Here is a 19,250-nt window from a genome sequence, read left to right as displayed (position 1 = left end):
CCCCGATCATGTTTCTTCTCCAAACTCACCTCGTCGCGTCATCCTCCGTTCCCCCTGAACCCCTCCCCCCCACCCCCCTTACGGCAACCCCTCTTGGCCTTCTCCCCCACCTCACTTCCGTTTACCTGTATTACCTGCAAGCGTGGTAACTCCTGCCCAAAGGGTTCTCCCACTGACCTCCCCCTCCTCACCACCCAGCTCCCAGCCCTCACCACTCTGTTCTGTGAAGAAGCCCCCTGCTGACCTCCCCCTCCCCCATCCGAACAAAGACTCATCTCGAACCAGAGGTCACCTTCCTCAAGAACAAACACACTAAAAAAAGCACAGCCCCAGTCAGCAGGAGGGGATGGGGACAGCCGACCCCTTGCAAATGTTTCACCCCTGCTACCCTTTGTCAATCCAACAGTAAAAAATTTTTTTAAAACCTCCACCTCGGAGCAAAAGAAAACTCCCACTCCTTCCAACCCACACTCTACCCCTATTCCCAATTACTTCAAAGTGCCAGCACCTCCGTCTCTCAGAATTGTTAAGTTCAGTTCTCCCCCAGTTTATGCTCCTTGATAAAGGTAATGGCCACTTCTGGGGTCTCTAAATAGTATTCTTGGCCTTCATACGTCACCAAAAGCTTCGCCAGGTAGAGCACTCCAAACCTGATCTGCCGTCGATATAGCACCGCTTTGGCCCTGTTAAATCCAGCACGCCATTTTGCCAGCTCAGCTCCAATGTCCTGGTATATTCGAAACTTGTTCCCCACCCATTCAGTTACACTTCTCCCTGGCCCACTGCAGAATCTCCTCTTTCTCCATTAACTTATGGAGCCTCACGATCACCGCCCACAGTGGCTCCCCATTCTAGGCTTCTGCCTCAGAGACCTGTGTTTATCCAAAAGGCCTTTGACAAGGTACCGCACAAGAGGCTGCTGCATAAGATAAGGATGCATGGTGTTAAGGGTAGAGTATTAGCATGGATAGAGGATTGGTTGTCTAACAGGAAACAAAGAGTGGGAATAAATGAGTGCTATTCTGGCTGGAAATCAGTGATGAGTGGTATGCCTCAGGGATCGGTGTTGGGACCACAATTATTTACAATTTATATAGACGATTTGGAGTTGGGAACTACGTGTAAGGTATCCAAGTTTGTCGATGACACGAAGGTGTGTGGCAGAGCAAAGTGTACTGAGGAACATTGACAGATTGAGTGAGTGGGCAAAGGTCTGGCAGATGGAGTATAATGTCAATAAGTGTGAAGTCGTGCATTTTGGTAGGAGTAACAATAAAACGGATTATTACTTAAATGGTAAAAAGCTGCAGCATGCTGCTATGCAGAGGGACCTGGGTGTACTTGTGCATGAGTCACAGAAGGTTGGTCTGCAGGTGCAACAAGTAATTAGGAAGGCAAATGGAATCTTGTCCTTCATTGCGAAGGGGATTGAGTTTAAAAGTAGAGAGGTAATGTTGCAGTTGTACAAGGTGCTGGTGAGGCCACACCTGGAGTACTGTGTGCAGTTTTGGTCTCCACACTTGAGAAAGGATGTGCTGGCACTAGAGGGGGTGCAGAGGAGGTTCACTAGGCTGATTCCGGAGTTGAGGGGGTTATTGTATGAGGAGAGACTGAGTAGATTGGGATTATATTCACTGGAATTCAGAAGGTTGAGGGGGGATCTAATAGAAACATATAGAATTTTGAAGGGAATGGATAAGATAGAAGTAGAAAGGATGTTTCCACTGGTAGGTGAAAGTAGGACAAGAGGGCATAGCCTCAAGATTAGGGGGAGCAGATTTAGGACTGAATCAAGGAGGAACTTCTTCACTCAGAGGGTGGTTAAAGTATGGAATTCCCTACCGAAAGGAGTAGTCGACGCTACTTCATTGAATATATTTAAAGATAGGGTAGATGTTTTTTTGAAAAATAAAGGAATTACGGGATATGGCGAGAATGCGGGTAAGTGGTTCTGAGACCACGAATAGATCAGCCATGATCTTATAGAATGGCGGAGCAGGCTCAAAGAGCCGGACGGTCTACTTCTGCTCCTAGTTCTTATGTTCTTATGTAACACCTCCTCCGCCACCAGCCCCGCCAGCATCCTCAAAATGTACTTTGTGGCACTCTAACCTTCCACTCCTTCAGGCAGGCCCACTATCTGCAGATTCTACCTTCTCGATCTATTTTCCTGCTCCTCCACCTTTTCTCTCAATGTCTTGCAAATGTCTCCTAAGAACCCCACCTCCGCCTCCAATGCCACCCCCCAATCACCATCTCAATCTCTCGGATCTGTGACCTGCACCTCCAAACATCTCTCCACCTTCTCCATCGAGCCCTTCAGTGATGCCGCAGTCCCTGTTCGATCCCGGCCCCGGGTCACAGTCCAGGTGGAGTTTGCCCATTCTCCCCATGTTTGTGTGGGTCTCACCCCCACAACCCAAAGATACGCAGGGTAGGTAGATTGGCAATGCTAAATTGCCCCTTAATTGGAAAAAAATTATTGGGTTCTCTAAATTAAAAAAAAACAATTCAAAATGTTGCCACAGTCCCAGAAGACAGCTGACTTAACCTGTGTGGTGACTTAACCTGAAGGTCACCACACCTCAGCCGAGGGGCAAGGTTGAGCAAGCTTCGTCAATAACCTCAGCTGGTATGGGAATGGAACCCATGCTTTTGGCATCACTCCGCATCATGAGCCAGCTGTCCAGCAGCTGAGCTAACTGATCCCAAGAATGTAAGTCAGAGAAATTCATGACCAAATTATGCAGTGTTCTAAGCAGACAACAACCTGAGTACAGTTCTGATTGCATAGGAATAAAAGTAGGCCATCAAGCCCCTTGAGGCTGTTCCAATTTCAGTCAGATCATGCTAGATCTGGATCTTAACAATAACATCATTTACTTTACTTGGTTCCACCCTTAATACCTTTGTCTCATAAGTATCTATCATTTCAGTTTTTAAATTATCACTTAACTTAGCCTCAACAGTTTCCTGGGAGGAAAGGTTCCAGATTTACATTCCCTGTCGTGTGCAGAAGTCTGTCCTGACATCCTTGAATGATTTTTTTTTTCTAATTTCAGGATAACTCCCTTTGTTCTGGACTCCTCCGCCAAAGGGTACTATATCAAGTCCTTTAATCATCGTAACTGCCTCAGTTACTTCACCCCTAAATTTTGTACACTTTAAGAAACACAAGCCTAATCTGTGCAACCTATCTTCAGAATATTATAATTTTTGCTCAGGTATAATTCTGGTGAAACTGCATTCTCCCCACTCCAGTGCCAATACATCTTCCCTTAGGTCTGCATGCAACCTCGCCACAGCTTGAGAAAACTGGAGCACCCTTTGCATTCTATACTGTACTGGCCTAATCTATACTGGGAATTTTTCCCTCCTACTCATGAGGAACTCAGGTAGGTTACTTCAAAACTACTTTATTTACACTATGGGCGCAATTTAATGGAAATGAAATAGAGGCCCATGTTGTGCGCGTTTAGCCAGGTGTTTCCCGGTGCCGGCAGCGCTCAGAACAACCCCGCTATCAAACGGGGCTCTGCTTCAGTTCCAGGCCTCGGCGAGGAACACCCTGCTGAGGTCACACTCAGTCCCATTTCCTGCTTTAATGAACTCCGCTCACCAGTGAAGGAAGAAATCGGTGCACTATTTTTAAATGGTGCCCTGATCTCTAGGCCCCGCACCATGGCCTACAGACCCCCCAAAGCCCTAACTCACCTAAAAGTGGAGTCGTCGTGCCTCCCACACCCTACCTCATAAGGGCAGAGCACCCATGGGCCGATTCACGGCCCAGACAAAATGTCACCCGGGCACCTGCCTTGGCACTGCTGACCTGAAAGCTTGGTGCCCTTGCCAGCCTGGCAGTGCCACCAGGGTGCCTATGAGGGCCTGCCAGGGTCCCAGGCTGGCAATGCCAGGGTGCCAGGGTATCAACTTTCCCAGAGCCCAACCACTCAATCGCCTGGATGACTCCCCCATGTGCCGGTACGCCTGGTCCATGTTGTTGGAGGCCAGTACTAACCGGCGCTCACTGGGAATCTCTGAGGCTTGGGGGTTAGACCCTACTCCTTGGGTAAGTCTGGTGAGTACATATCAAAGTTTGCTTTTGAGGGCTTGGGGTGTCCGTGAGCTGTGTCGGGGGGTCGCGAGATTGGAACACCATTAAAAAATGACATCCCGATCTCCTCCTGCACTGAGGAGTTCCAGCAAACTGAGCTCCTCAGTGCAGGAAATGGAACTAAGATGGCCTCGGTGGGCCGTTCCTTGCCGAGGCCCCTGATTGCAACAAAGTCCCGTTAGACTGCAAGTGCCAGGAAACACCTGGCTAAACGCGCTCGGCACGGACTCTGTTGCAATTTGGTTAAATCGCGCCCCTTATCTCGAGGTTTAGCTATTCTAATGCACATGTGACAGTGTCCCATTATAAGATGAACATTCATGGGCTGTTAACCTCAATGCAACTAGTCTCCAGACCTTTGAGTGTTGTCAGGTAGATGTGTTTAACTGTCCGGTGACGGGATGTGCTGCCAATTTGCACATCAGGAGGCTCTCCTCCCACGAATTTGAAAATAGGCTCTTTTCACCCAAAATAGGATAAAACATCCCCACACCCCCAACTCGCACAGGACACAAGGAAAATGCCAAAAAACAGCCACTCGAGAGGCCACGTGGAAACTAGGCGTGGAAAAAGCCAAAAGAAACAAATGACTGAGCCGCTGATGGACGAGGCGGCGAAACCCGGGCCTCGCCAGAACAGGAAGGACTGACGCGCCGCACAAGGAAACCCCCCCACACCAGGGGAAGGGTGGAGGATGTTTCTCTCAAGGAAACTGAGAGAACGCAGCGAAGAGACAAAAACCGACATTCAGGCTGTGGTCAGGGATGCGATCGAGGAAGCTCTGGCGACCATGCAAGTGGCCCTAGACAAGGCACAGAGGTGACTGAAAGCTCAGGAAAGCAACAGATCAGGGCGACTGGATCATCACCCTTGAAAAAGAAGTAGCAACACAGGGGAGTTTGAAGGGGAAAATCGACGACCAGGAAAACAAATCGAGGCGTCAAAACCTATGGATTGTTGGCCTGCCAGAGGGAATCGAAAGTAGGAACCCGACGGACTATGTGGCCCAAATGCTGGGCAATCTGGTGGATAGAGATAGCTTTCCCAACCCACCGAAAATAGAGCCCACCGGTCGCTTCGCCCAAAGGCCAGAACCAGGGACTGGCCATTGCGATAAACGCTAAAATGCACCGGTACCAAGACCGGGAAAGAATCCTGCGCTGGCTGAGGCAAACAAAGAACTGTAACTTGGAAGGTCACCGGATTAGGATCTATCAGAACATTGGGGCTGACCTGGCCATGCACCGGGCAGAATTCAACAGGGCGAAGGCTGCCCTGTGCAAGAGCAGCGTTTGAGATGCTGTACCCAGCCAGGGAGTACTTTTTCATGGCCCCTGGGGACGCAGACAGGTTTGTCCTGGATAATGGGCTCAAGAAATGGTCGCAGGGACAGTGACAGTGAAGAGACTTTACTTGTTAATTTGCTAACTGTGAACCAACTTGATGAACACTTTGCACGGAACTGCACTGCCTCGTTCTGGGAACGAGGGATGAAAGAGAAGAAGGGAAGAGTGAGGGCATCAGAGCGCAGGAAAGGGCGAGGAAACAGCAGGTAGGGAACTCAGAGAATGGCTGACGGGACGACACACAACTAACCCGGGGAGGGGGTAGCCATGGCTCAACAATGAGAGGGGTGGGAAGGATGGTGCTGGGGGGAATAAAGAGGCATGGAGCCCCACCATACCCAGAAAATAACAAAATACACAGCATCACGCCAACCCAACAGGAACAGGATATAAGTGGTGATGAGGGAAGAAGGCATGCCAGGCAGCCAGAAGGGGAGGGGGGGTCAGGGAGAAAAGGGGATAGAGGGAAACTGGGGAACCAGCCAGAACTAAATGCCTACTAGAGAACGTAAAATGAGCAGTTGTTACCAGTGTAAATAATGAAAGATAATCAATGTAAATAACAGAAGACTACCGATGTATATATATTTTTCTCTATTTTTTTTGTCTTTAATATATGTTTTCTGTTTGTTTTGTATATTACAAAGAATCCTCAATAAAAACACTTTAAAAAAAAATAGATATGTTTAAATCTTTATTAGGAGTGTATGATGTGAAAGTTTTGAACCCTTAATCCTCAAGGGACAGCAATGATACTCTATTGGCATCTGGGTCTCCTCATTTTAGTTTTCAAACCCAAGACAGGCACGATTTAGGATCAGAGCCCTCGGCTGGTCTGAATTCACGACAATGTTTGCACCATTAGATGGCATTCAAAGGGATCGAGCCATGTCTCATACCACTGTCATTCCTTAGTGGGCGTTAAGTTAACATAGTGAACGCATTAGCTGGTCACAGCTGATCAAAACTAAGATAAAATCCTAATTGGTCATGAGGTCAATGAATGCAGGACTTGCTCTCTCAACGATGGTTCAGTTATGTCCTGAGAAGACAGAGAATGGTCAGGAGGGCTACGGAAGATGATTCCAGATGACCTCAACTTTACTTTTCCTGAAACCTGTCAGCAATTAAAGATTGACAGGAATTTCTCCCACGTCTTCCTTCCTTCATGGCATCAGCATGCTCATACTGTTCTTCAGCAGTCTCTCAGGTGATGAGGAGAATTGCCTACTCCTGTTCCTGGTTCTTATGTTCTAATGTTCCTCAACGTCCTGGACCTCCTCATCCTGATCTTCTAATGAGCTCATATTCTCTTCCAGTTCACCCATTGGCAAGGGCTCTCCTCTTTGCTTAACCAGATCATCATGAAGGGCACAGCAAACTGTGATCATGCAGGAAGCCTCTCTGATGCGTACTGCAGAGAGTCACCTGAGTGGTCTAGGCATCTGCAACACAACTTCAGCAGTCCTATGGCCTGCTCTATAAGGGGGCATACTGAGTTGTGGGTAGCGATGTACCTCTCTTTGGCACAGGTTTGAGGATGATGTATTGGTGTCATCGGCCACTGTTTAAGTGGTAGACCATATTCCCCAGCAACCATCCCTACAGATGTTCTCGCCCCTCAAACATCCGAGGCACCTGGGAGTGACTGAGAGTGTAGGAGTCATAGCAACTCCCAGGACACATGCACATGCGTGTAAGATGTGCTTGTGAAGGTCACACACAATATTCACATTGATGAAATGGTAGCCTTTGCGACTTACAAACATTAGGGGCTGCTGCCAGGGAGCCCGTTTAGCCACAGGTGCTGTCTTCTGCACCCTGCAGGCTTGGAAGTTTGCGATGATGACAAGGTTGCTGAATCTTTGAGCCTGGCTGTCCCAGAGCAAACCTGACATAATGATGGGCCTTTGTGTAATTGGCATTTGTCACCTCCCTTATGCAACCATGGTTGCAGACTGAGAGCTTCTGCACAGATCCTCTGTTGATTCCTGAAAAGCCCACTGGTAGGTAGAAGACGCCAACCCCACGTAGCATTGGGTCCTCACGAAGAATGTGGAATCTGTAATGTATGAGGGGCTGGATTCTCTGCCCCTCCGTGCCACAGTTCTGTTTCACCCCGCCGGCGGGATGCTATATTATACCGGCCGATCAATGGGGTTTCCTATTATGGGACACCCCCACGGTGTTGGGAAACCCCCGAGTTGCCGGCAAAACGGAGCATCCTGCCGGTGGAAAATCCAGCCCATGGTCTCTGGACAATTGCCCGCATGCCCGACACTGCTTCTCACTCATCTGTAAGTAGGAGACTCTTTGCCGATAGTCCCTTGATGTGGTGAGTCGCCTCCGCTGTCTGGGTCTCTCCTCACCTTCCTTTTCAAACTCAGGCTCCCTTTGGTCATATTCCCCATGTGGTGCCTCCTGATGCAGCTGCGCATGCCTATGCCTCTCCCACCTTCACCTCCTCCATTGAACAAGAACTCTGAGAAACGCAGCTTTGAGCCCTGGATCCATTAGTCCCTTTGCCTTCACCCTGAAAGTAAACAAAAAAGACAACAATGGTTAAGGGTTGCAGACCCCGCCGGCGGGGTGAAACAGAACTGTGGCACTGCGGGGCGGAGAATCCAGCCCCATGTACATTACAGATTCCACATTCTTTGTGAAGACCCAATGCCACGTGGGGTTGGCGGCTTCGCCCTACCAGTGGACTTTTCAGGAATCAACAGGGGACCTGTGCAGAAGCTTTCCGTCTGCAACCATGGTTGCATAAGGGAGGTGACAACCCGCGGGTTTCCCAGCGGCATGGGGGTGCCCCATAATAGGATTGCAGAAAGGGAAGCTGTGATTGCGAGATGTGGGGTTGCACAGCTTTGGGTGCCTTAATTGCATTATGCCTGCTGCAGCCTTACCCAGTGCCGTTCACATGCACATAGACGTGAGCAACATTCCATTCCAGAGATGTGACATCTGGAGCCCTCTAGGGAATGATGAGGTGTGAATTAAGTGATTAAATCAAAGTAGCTCTGCACTCCATTCTTTGAAGTGCCATACCAATGACCTTCCAATTGCTCATCGTCAATGAGTGGAATCCGTTTAGCCAATGATGATAGACACTCATTCTTAACCCGTAGCTGCCCTTCACTGATGGGATGGCAGAGATGATGCACCTGCGCCCCTTCACTATTGTCTTCACTCTCCAAGGCTGCATTCTGACCCTATATTCTGTTGAGACTTTGATGTGAGACTGTAGGTTTCTGTGTATCCCTTTAACAGCTCTGAATGAAACGATTGGCTTTCAGTGCTTCCTGGGCAACGAGGTCTCTCTCCTTTGTAACTGATCTGGATCCTGTCCACTGTAGCTGCACCAACAAGTGAGTGTGCATCCCAAGAAGGAGCCCCTAGCCCAATGTAGCGGTTTTCCCACACTGCCTCATATCCCTCACAGACAGAACCAAACTTATTTTAATTTTGTAGAATGCCATTGATCTGGGACCTCAAGATGGTGCTGCTCCATCTGTCCATCAGGACGATATTCCATCCAGGGGTGGCACAGTGGTGCAGCAGTTAGCACTGCTGCCTCACGGCGTCGAGGACACAGGTTCGATCCCGGCCCCGGGTCACTGTCCATGTGTAGTTCGCACATTCTTCCTTGTCTGCGTGGGTCTCACCCCCACAACCCAAAGATGTGCAGGGTAGATGGATTGGCTACGCCAAATTGTCCATTAATTAGAAATCCTATTTTTAAAAAGTACTACGTTCAATCCTCCCTCCCTCACTGTCTGTGTGCCTCTGATTTACCTGGAGCCTCATGATGTGCAGGGAGAACCACCCCTGTTATTCACTAGCCTCCCACAATGATACAGGAACCCACCATTGTGCTGGTGGACTTTCTGATCTTCTTCCTCGAGTTGTCAAGTGCCAATGCTCCACGTGGACCTGTACCCACTCCATCTGGAGGCTCTGTGCACAGTATAATACAGAAGTAAACCCCTCCATGTGAGCCCCAGATCATGCGGAAAATGGTTTGGATAACAGTGTGGAAGTAAGGTAGGGGCCAGACTGTGTACAGCACCACCACTGATGACCAAGGTCTTACCCACAGAGAGACGCATTTCATTCTTGAAATGAGTTTAAACCAAATATTAAGACATTTTGTACATGAAGGATTAATAAGTTATATTTCCTACACCTTTCGTTGAAATGTGCTTTTGTAAGATGCTTTTATTTTGGTATTTAATTATGAGTTTTTATATGTAATCTACTGAAAATATGGAAGTTATCATAATTGGGAACTGCTCAAAGCAGCAGCTCAGTAGCAGTGGTGGTAATATTGTGGGTATAAAATGGCTATTTTGTTTTGCTGTCTCTGCAGTGTTCGGATGACAGAGTAAAATGTCAACTAAAATTATATGATGAAACCATGTTTTCAAAATCTTACAGTATGTGTGAGGCAGTTGAATCCAGAAACTCCTTCAAATTTGCCATCTGCCCTTTGATGACTAGCTAACAATGGGCATCACGTTAGTGGCACATATCAAGCTCTAATAACTTTACTATAACTGTCCTTCCAGTGGTCATTTCTGAGGTTTAAAAAAATCATCAAACTGGGGTGACCAGAGCAAAAATGGTTCTGCTTATTTACTAAAAGTTCACAACTCCATAATGCATCAAGAGATGCAACTATTCATTATCAAGATCCACAGGGAAACTAGGAATTTACTGAAGTGTAAATTCAGTGCATGATGCTTAATGGTTACCCAAAATCAGACCCCCATGTACCGTAAGCCTGTGTCAGCATGTCCAAGCTTGCATTTAACTGAATTAAACAGTTTAAATCAAACAAATAACTAGTTTGGATGTCAGGATTATGGTAAACTAGGCCATAATTTTCACAATGACAGAAAGGCATTGTTTCGCAGCCAAAATTGCATCAGAGCCCTGATTCCGGAAAGGAAAGGTTCGCTTTTTAGAGAGGTGGGGTACCCTTTGGGAGGGGTAAGGTGCTCTTTTTGCAAAGAAAAACTGCTCCTTTGGGAGAGGTCATGTGCCTTTCGGGATTATTAAAAATAGACATCAATGTGCATAAGAAGCAGATAAACTTAGTGGAACTATCAAGATGTCTTTAAATTTAAAAAAATGCCTGCAGTTGAAAAAAAGGCAGTGCTTGCAATTTCACCGGCTGTCTGTTATCATGAGCCTGAGGGCTATCTTTATAGGATTAATGTTCATGACTGATTCTGCAACCAATTATTATAACAGTGTGTGTTTGTGTGTTAGTGTGCATGTGGGGTGGGGGGTTCACGGTTTGATGGTAGCTCCATGTGGTTATAAAGTTTTAATGAGGATCTATTAATACAAATGTTTGTGTTCATAAGGGGTTAAGTACTTAAAATAATTTAAATGTATTGAATGGGTTTTATGGCTAAGGGAGTTTATTTAAAATCGTGAAGTCATCAATAGACACAAGAACTTTGTTTTATTTCATCTCACCGTGGCTCCTGAGGTCTGTGTCAGGATAATGAGTGAGTTGGCATGGAAAGTGTAAGCGAAAAGGGTGGTGGGTGGGCATAAAATTATGGTACTTAGTGAGGTAAGCTGACATGAAGTCCCAGAGTACCATGGCAGGCCTTTTAAACAACCTGCCTCCACACCTGACAGCCCCTGTAGCTGTCTCCACACTATTTGCAGTGTCAATGGGCCCATTCCCCATTAGCAACCTACCCCTTTCCACTCACCCCTGCAGCCCCCAGGATGAAAATCTGAATATACAATGCTTCTTCCCCTTGAATTGGGTTTGTGAGTCAGAAAGTTGGGAGTTTTTCTGACTCTGTGTTCCGGAATGAAAATCTGGCCCCTGGTTTTCTATAGTTCTTCTCAGGTTAGAAGCAAAACCTCTGAACTCCTGGAGATAGACATAAAAGTAAAACTAATAATAATTTGTGTGCCTTCTGCCAGAAATATGCTGATTGCTAACAGTGCAATGAACCACATATGAGGGGCGGGATTCTCCGATGGCCAGGACCCGGCGCCAAAAAGGCACAGATCACTCGGGCGCAGGCCCCCCCAAACGGCGCAAAGTCTCCTGCTCCGAATGGTCTAGCAGCGGTATGACGCCATTTGCGATGGCATCACCCCCCCCGCGGATGCGCGGCGTCACAGCACAAAAGATGCCGCCCCCTCCCCCGGAGGCCCGACAAGATGGCCACCAACTGCGCAGCCCCGAGGTTCCAGGAGCGTGACATTAAGGCGCTCCTGGGTGCTGTAGAGCAGAGGAGGGAGGCCCTGCACCCCGGACACGGCCGCAGGGTCACCCCACGCCTCAGCCAGCGCCTGTGGAGGGAGATGGCAGAGGCCATCAACGCTGTGGCTGTGACACCAAGGATAGGCGCCCAGTGCCACAAGAAGGTGAATGACCTTGTCAGGGTAGCTAGGGTGCGTACCCCCCCGATGTGCGGCACACCCCCAGGTGCAACCAACCCTAACCCTAATCCTAATGTGCTGCGCACCTCTGCCAATATACGCATAACCGCTGGCCTGCAGTTATATCCCTGTCTAACACTGTTGTCTTTTATCCCTGCCACCCACCCGCCCACCCTCCACAGGAGAAGCGTGCAGCCAACAACAGGGAGCATGAGAGGACCGGAGGGGGCCTAACTGATGAGAGACCACTCACCGTTCATGAGGAGAGGGCCCTGGAACTGGCAGGTGGACCCGAGGACCGGGAGGTTACCGAGGCAGAGGTCAGGGGCGCACCACCAAGTGAGACACCCACGGCCCGTCCCCATTCCCCTGCATCCCCCTCCCCCATATTCCCCCCCATATCCCCCTCCCCATATCCGCTATCCCCCATACCCCACTCCCCCATAAACCACCTCCCCATATCCCCCTCCCCATATTCCCCCATATCCCCTCCCCCCATATACCCCCTCCCCCATACCCCCAGATTCCCCCCTCTCCATATTCCCCCATATCCCCCTCCCCCATATCCCCCATATGCCCCGTCCACCATATCCCCCATAACCCCCCTCCCCCATATCCGTCTCATATCCCCCATATCCCCTCCCCCATATCCCCCCTCGCCTATATGCTCCCTACCCCATACCCCCATATCCCCCCTCCCCATATCCCCCCTCCCCATATCCCCCGATCACCGCCTGCATGTCTAACCATGCATGCTGTATTGTGTATTGCAGGACCAAACGTCGAGGCACCCGTCCCCGCGGATGCCGACTGTCCGCAGGATGCCCCAGGGCAACCACGAGACAGGGACAGGCCCGGAACAACAGGGAGACGATGCCCCCGTCTCGTGCGAGTGCGGCGACGGAGGCGTGTGACACCCAGCAATGAGGGGGCAGCCACAGGCCCACGTCGCATCTGCGCTAGGACAGCCCTACCCAGAACACCCCTACCCAGGGCACCACTACCCAGGACACCACGACCCGGGACAGCCCTGCCCAGGACACCCCTACCCAGGACACCCCTACCCAGGACACCCCTACCCAGGACACCCGTACCCAGGACACCCCTACCCAGGACACCCCTACCCAGGACACCCCTACCCAGGACAGCCCACCCAGGACACCCCTACCCAGGACACCCCTACCCAGATACCCCTACCCAGGACACCCGTACCCAGGACACCCCTACCCAGGACACCCCTACCCAGGACACTCCTACCCAGGACAGCCCACCCAGGACACCCCTACCCAGGACACCCGTACCCAGGACAGCCCACCCAGGACACCCCTACCCGGGACACCGACACATATGACACCAAAGTACAGGACACTGACACACAGCGGACAGGTGGACATGAACCGCCACCCCAGGGTACCATGGACTCTGGGTCGGACGATGCTCACGACACAATGTCACTGCTGTCTCCAACACCCTCCACCATCACAGAGACACTCATCTCGGTTGGGCACTTTAGCGATGAGGCTTCTGGTACACTCACTGGTGCGCACAACACAGCCGTACCGGTACAGCAGGTGGAGGTAGGAGCAGCAGAAGGGCCGGGAGGTCAGAGGGCATCCTGGCGCAAGCAAACATCTGCCACCCAGATGAGTCCCGGGTTCCTGGAGTTACCACACCCACCCGTAGACCCGATGCAGTCACCGAACCAGGGACGATCGAAGTGGGTGACGGCTGGCTTGCAGCGGCTGCAGACGCAGGTGGAGGAGTGCGCCCGCATCCAGGAGCTGGGAGTGGTGCCGGTCTTGCGTGCCACCCAGGCCGACATCGCACGGGTGGCGTCCGCGTGGAGACAATGGGTGCGACGGTGTCAGACATAGGGAGAAGTATGCAAGGCCTGGGGCTTTCCGTGCAGGTGGCGTCTGTAGCCCAGGACATGGCTGCCCTCTCACAGGAAGCCATGAGCCAGAGCCAGTGGTAGATGGCAGAGGCGCTCAATGTTGTGGCCCTGTCTCAGCAGGCCATGGCCCAGTCTCAGCAGGCAGTGGCCCAGTCTCAGCAGTCCATCGCTGAGGGCATCGGCGCCATTGCCCATGTGCTGGTCGGCATCGCCCAGTCACAGGTAGGGATGGCCAACTCCTTGAGCTCCATGGCTGCAAACTTGCAGACCCTTGTCGACATCAGGGCGGGCCTCCAGGACTGGCAGCGCCAGATGTCGGGGGGGCATCGATGGCCGGTCCGTTCGCACCCCCGACCCATGTAGAGGCCCAGGGGCCATCGGGCACCCCGAGGGAGGAGGAGGTGCTGGGGCCCATTCCGGGACTCCTGTAGGGGAGGCCCCGGAATACTGCGGCACCTCGAACTCCCCCCCACTTCTGTCCTAGGTGCATCTGGTGGGCAGCGGGCAGGACAGGCTGGCAGCTCGCCATCCCAGTCGCCCGAGCCGCAGCCTGGCCCATCTAGGCCGGGCCGCCCCAGGAAACGGCTGCCAAAGGGATCCCGAGTCACAGGACAGTGTAGTGTGCATTGAGCACCAGTGTGTGTGTGAGGGGTGGTCTTACGTTGGCCCCAGGTGATTGTGCCCCCCTCCCCCCGGGGCGCCCTCGCCATCCCCCCGGGCAGAGGATGGGACCATGCTGTGCAGTGTCACGGCCGCATGCAGGGATGGTCCGGGTGGATGGTGGTACTGTGGCCATGGGTCAGACATTGTCCAACGATGTGGAGCCAGGAGCTCATCGCAGAGCGGGTTGTCATCATCCTCCATGGCCTGCAATAGACACACTTCCACCGGCGACCGTGTGAGCCCAGCCCGTTGTGCCGCAGCTGGATCTGCAATGGAGGGGTGGTGTGCATGCGGGTGGGGTGGGTGTAGTTGGTGGGTGGGTGGGGGGCTGAGGGTGGTCGGATGTTGCAGTGGTGTGCGGTCTGTGTCCATACGCGCCGATCCCCACGCCCCCCTAGTCAGTGAACCGGGCGGCTATCAGCTTGTCCCATGCCCGCTGGCCCAGCCGGTAACGGGGGGCAGCCTCCCGTCCATGTCCAGCCCATCTGTCCTGACCATTGCCCCCATCCTCCACATCTGGGGAGGACTGCGCCTCTTCCTGCTGCTCCTCCCCTCCCCCTCCTCTGCCTAGCACATCGCCCCTCTGCTGGGCTATGTTGTGCAAGATGTAGCAGACCACAACGATGCGGCTGTCCCTATCTAGGGGTACTGGAGGGTCTCAGTAGAGCGGTCCAGGCACCTGAAAAGCATTTTTAGCAGGCCAAAGCACCTCTCGATCACACCCCTGGTCGCTGCCTGGGCATCGTTGTAGCTGTTCTCTACGTCATTCTGTAGCCTCCGTCTAGGCGTCATCAGCCACGACCGCAACGAGTAACCCCGTCGCCCAGCAACCAGCCCCTCAGCCGGGTGTGGCATCCCTCGAACATGCCGGGGATGTAAGACTGCGACAATACATATGAGTCATGTACACTTCCCGGGTACCGGGCCCAGATGTGAAGTATCATCATGCGGTGGTCGCAGACCACCTGAGTGTTAATGGAATAGATCCCCTTCCTATTGGTGAACACGGCTCTGTTATCTGCAGGTGGCCGCACGGCGACCGGATGTACCAGTGCACCGATGTCTGCGAGATGCCAGACAGGTCCCCACTCGGCGCCTGGAATGACCCCATGGCATAAAAGTTCAGGGCCACCGTAACCTTGACGGACATGGGAAGAGGGTGTCCTCCCCAGTACCATGCGGTGGCAGGTGTGCCATCAGGTGACAGATGTGTGCCACAGTTTCCCGGCTCATCCGGAGTCTCCTCCTGCATGCCCGGTCCGTGAGGTCCTTGTACGACGAGCGTGGCCGGTACACACGCGGCCTCCTCGGGCGTCTCCGTCGCCGTGGCGCCATGACCTCCTCCTCCCCATGCTCGTGCTCCTCCTCTTCGTGCTCCCCCTGCTCCTCGTCCTGTCAGGCGGGCAGCCCTCCAGCCTTCTGCGGCACACTCCTCTGCTGTAGCCTGCGCTGCCTCTCAGGCACGCTCCTCCTCCCCCAGGGCAACTTGTAGAAGTGCGGCTGCCTCCATAGTGGCCAACATCGCTGGCTGATCAGCAAACATAACGGCCTGCAGAACATGGGGGTGGGGGGAGGGGGGGGGGGCACGGTGGAACACCGACATGTAACCATTGCCCGTACCCCCACCACCCAACACTCCCCCCCCCCCCCCCCCACCGCAGCCAGGTGCCATTGGGTGCATGGGCGCGACTGTTGGAAGCTGGCACCTGGCCAGGCGGACGACCTCCCTCGCCCTCTCCCCCTTCCCCGGCACTCGCCCCCTCCCCGGCACTCGCCCTCTCTCCCCTCTCCCCGGCACTCGCCCTCTCCCCTTTCCCCGGCACTCGCCCTCTCCCCGGCACTCGCCCCCTCCCCGGCTCTCCTCCCCCCTCACCCCAGCACTCGCCCTCTCCCCGGCACTCGCCCCCTACCCCCTCCCCAGCACTCGCCCTCTCCCTGGCACTCGCCGTCCCCCCTCACCCCGGCACTCGTGCCCTCCCCCCTCACCCGGGCACCTGCCCCCTCACCCCTCCCTGGCACTTGCCCTCCCCTCCTCCTCATCCGGCACTCGCCATCTCCCTCCTCACCCCGGCACTCGCCCTCTCCCTACTCCATGGCACTCGCCCTCACCCCTGCCCTCACCCCGGCACTCGCCCTCCCCCTCACCCCGGCACTCGTGCCCTCCCCACTCACCCGGGCACCCGCCCCCTCACCCCTCCCCGGCACTCACCCTCCCCTCCTCCTCACCGGGCACTCGCCCTCTCCCTCCTCACCCTGGCACTCGCCCTCTTTCCCCTCCCCGGCACTCGCCCTCTCCCCGGCACTCGCCCTCTCCCTCCTCACCCCGGCACTCGCCCCCTCCCCGGCACTCCTCTCCCCTCACCCCGGCACTCGCCCTCACCACGGCACTCGCCCCCTCCCCTCTTCCTGGCACTCGCCCTCTCCCGGCATTCGCTCTCCCCCCTCTGCCTGGCACTCGTCCCCTCCCCTCTCACCCTGGCACTTGCCCCCATACCCCTCCCCGGCACTCGCCCACCCCTCCTCCTCACCCCAGCACTTGCCCTCTCCCTCCTCACCCCGGCACTCGCCCTCTCCCCACTTCACGGCACTCACCCTCACCCCCTCCCCGGCACTCGCCCTCACCACCCCCCCTCACCCCGGCACTCGCCCTCTCCCCGACACTTGCCGCCACCCCGGCACTCGCTCATGCCCCCCCTCACCCCGGCACTCTTCCCCTCCCCGGCACTCGCCCTCTCCCCAGCACTTGCCCTCCTCCCCTCAGCCCGGCACACCCTCTTCCCCCCTCACCCCGGCATTCGCCCACTCACCCCCCTCCATCCCCACCCCCTCACTCCCCCCCCCCCCTCACACCCCCCGTATCACCCCGCCCACACATCCCCCCTCAGCCCCGCACACCCCCCCCCCCCCCCCCCCCACACACCCTCCCCCCACACCCTTCCCCCCACACACACAGACTGCGTCCACACCATCACTTCTCCTCCGGCCACCTCACGCCGCGACCTACCTCCGCGCTGTCCGGCATCTACCATCAGCGTTGGTTGACGCCGTTATTTAGGTGGTTTGATTTACGCCGGCGTGACCCATGGTCACATCGGCGGGACTTCGGCCCATCTGGCCGGGAGAATTCAGGCAGCCCCGGGTCCATAGCGTCGCGCTGGTCCCCCCCCCATTCTCCGAGGCTCGGAGAATTTGGAGGATGACGGGAGCGGAAAATCCTGCCCAAGAACTTTCTGAGAACTGATACCACTTCTGTTGTCCAGAATTTCTGTGCATTCTTAGACATGAATAAAAATATCCAGCCCTTACACATTCTTGGTAGTGGATGAGGTGAGGTGAAGGGGAGGATGGTGGGCGGGGTGTGTTGATGGCAGGGTGGTGCGAGGTAGCTAACTCTGATTTGCCGAATGAAACTTTAGCCTTCCCCTGAAAAGTTCTATGTGTAAGCAGTGTAAATATTATTGTGTTGCAGTCAGAAATTTCTGTAACGTTAGGCAAATATTTCTGACATAAACAAACTACTTATTTGGCTCTATTACAGATCCTGACAGACTTTAAACCTCCACCAATCTTTTTGTCATGTTATTTTTAAATAGTTTTAACTCAAAACCCTTTTCTGTGAATTTAAACTGTTTTTAACTCCTAAAAGGAAGATTTTAACATCCCTACAGTCCATAGTTATGTTGGGTGTGCAAACATCACCTCCCAATGAGACAATTACGTGGAATTTAGACGTAATTTGTGTCTTTACATTTAGTTAAGAAAACCAAACAGAATGTATTTGATCAGTATTAGTAAGGTTATCGTACAATGCAAGTTGGTGTAATTGTTGTAAAGTCAATCGGTGTATAGTGGACTATAAATAATATAGGTGAGCTTGACCAATAGGGAGAATATGTATTTTAAGGCCAATGAAATTATAAGAAATATGATTAGAGTACTCAATGATAATATGAATCTCACATTTTCATATTCCAGCTACTCAATCTGCAAAATAACATACATCGACAGAAATTGAGTCTGAAGTCTCATTAAACAATTTTCCGTTTTCATTGCAATACTTCCCAAATGATAACAAGCAATTTTTAAAGACTATTACTATTTAATAATAAGCTTTATCATTGTCACAAGTAGGCTTACATTAATACTGCAATGAACAAAGAACAAAGAAAAGTACAGCACAGGAACAGGCCCTTCGGCCCTCAGTTACTCTGAAAAGCTCCTACTGCTGATTCTGTCCCATTTCCCTAAATTTCCCTAAATTCTTCTAATCTCTTCTACATCGTGCTCCCTGAGCAACAGACAGTTTTGAAGTGGGCTTGGACATTTCCAATCAATTCTATGGGGACTGAGGTGGCTCAGCTGCTCTCCTTGAGGACCTCACTTATACTATATTTTCTCTTGTTATGTCAATTTCTCATCTGTAATGATGCATCTTCAGAGACTTCAATTGTATACATAAAGGGATATATTGAGTGATCTTCAAGAGCAGTAGCATGTTTGCAATTAATTCTAAAATACCTCTGCCTCAAAGAAACTCCTCCCCCTGGGATGATTCTCCACTCTGTGCCTCAGTTGTTCACCCAGGCCAGGTAACCCTTACACTGATGTGTTGCCCTAAAAAGGACAATCACCACACCATCTCTCTCATACGCTGACATTGAAGGGTACCTATCCAAGCAGGCTCATTGTCACTATCAGGAGAGACCCAATCACCTGTTTTCATTCTTTGTAGCCTGCTGGTTCACTGGTCAGCATGAGAACGAACCAATTTGACCAACTTAAGGCTTGGAAGCCAATTTGTGTCTTTACATTT

At 52.4% G+C, this 19,250-nt stretch overlaps 1 long non-coding RNA gene across 1 annotated transcript; it reads right to left on the bottom strand.

Annotated features, from left to right (window-relative positions):
• Window positions 1–6,141: 6,141 nt before the first annotated feature.
• Window positions 6,142–17,748, bottom strand: LOC119965176. The gene is made up of 2 exons (XR_005460444.1): window positions 17,442–17,748; window positions 6,142–7,993 (listed from the first exon to the last, which is right to left on the bottom strand). It is a non-coding gene; the product is annotated as an uncharacterized LOC119965176 (long non-coding RNA).
• Between the last annotated feature and the right edge of the window lie 1,502 nt (window positions 17,749–19,250).

This window comes from Scyliorhinus canicula, chromosome 4 (assembly GCF_902713615.1).
Source record: "Scyliorhinus canicula chromosome 4, sScyCan1.1, whole genome shotgun sequence".
In the NCBI taxonomy this organism is placed as follows: Eukaryota; Metazoa; Chordata; class Chondrichthyes; order Carcharhiniformes; family Scyliorhinidae; genus Scyliorhinus; species Scyliorhinus canicula.
Note: the sequence above shows the minus strand (reverse complement) of the source record. Positions and strands in the feature narration are given on the sequence as shown.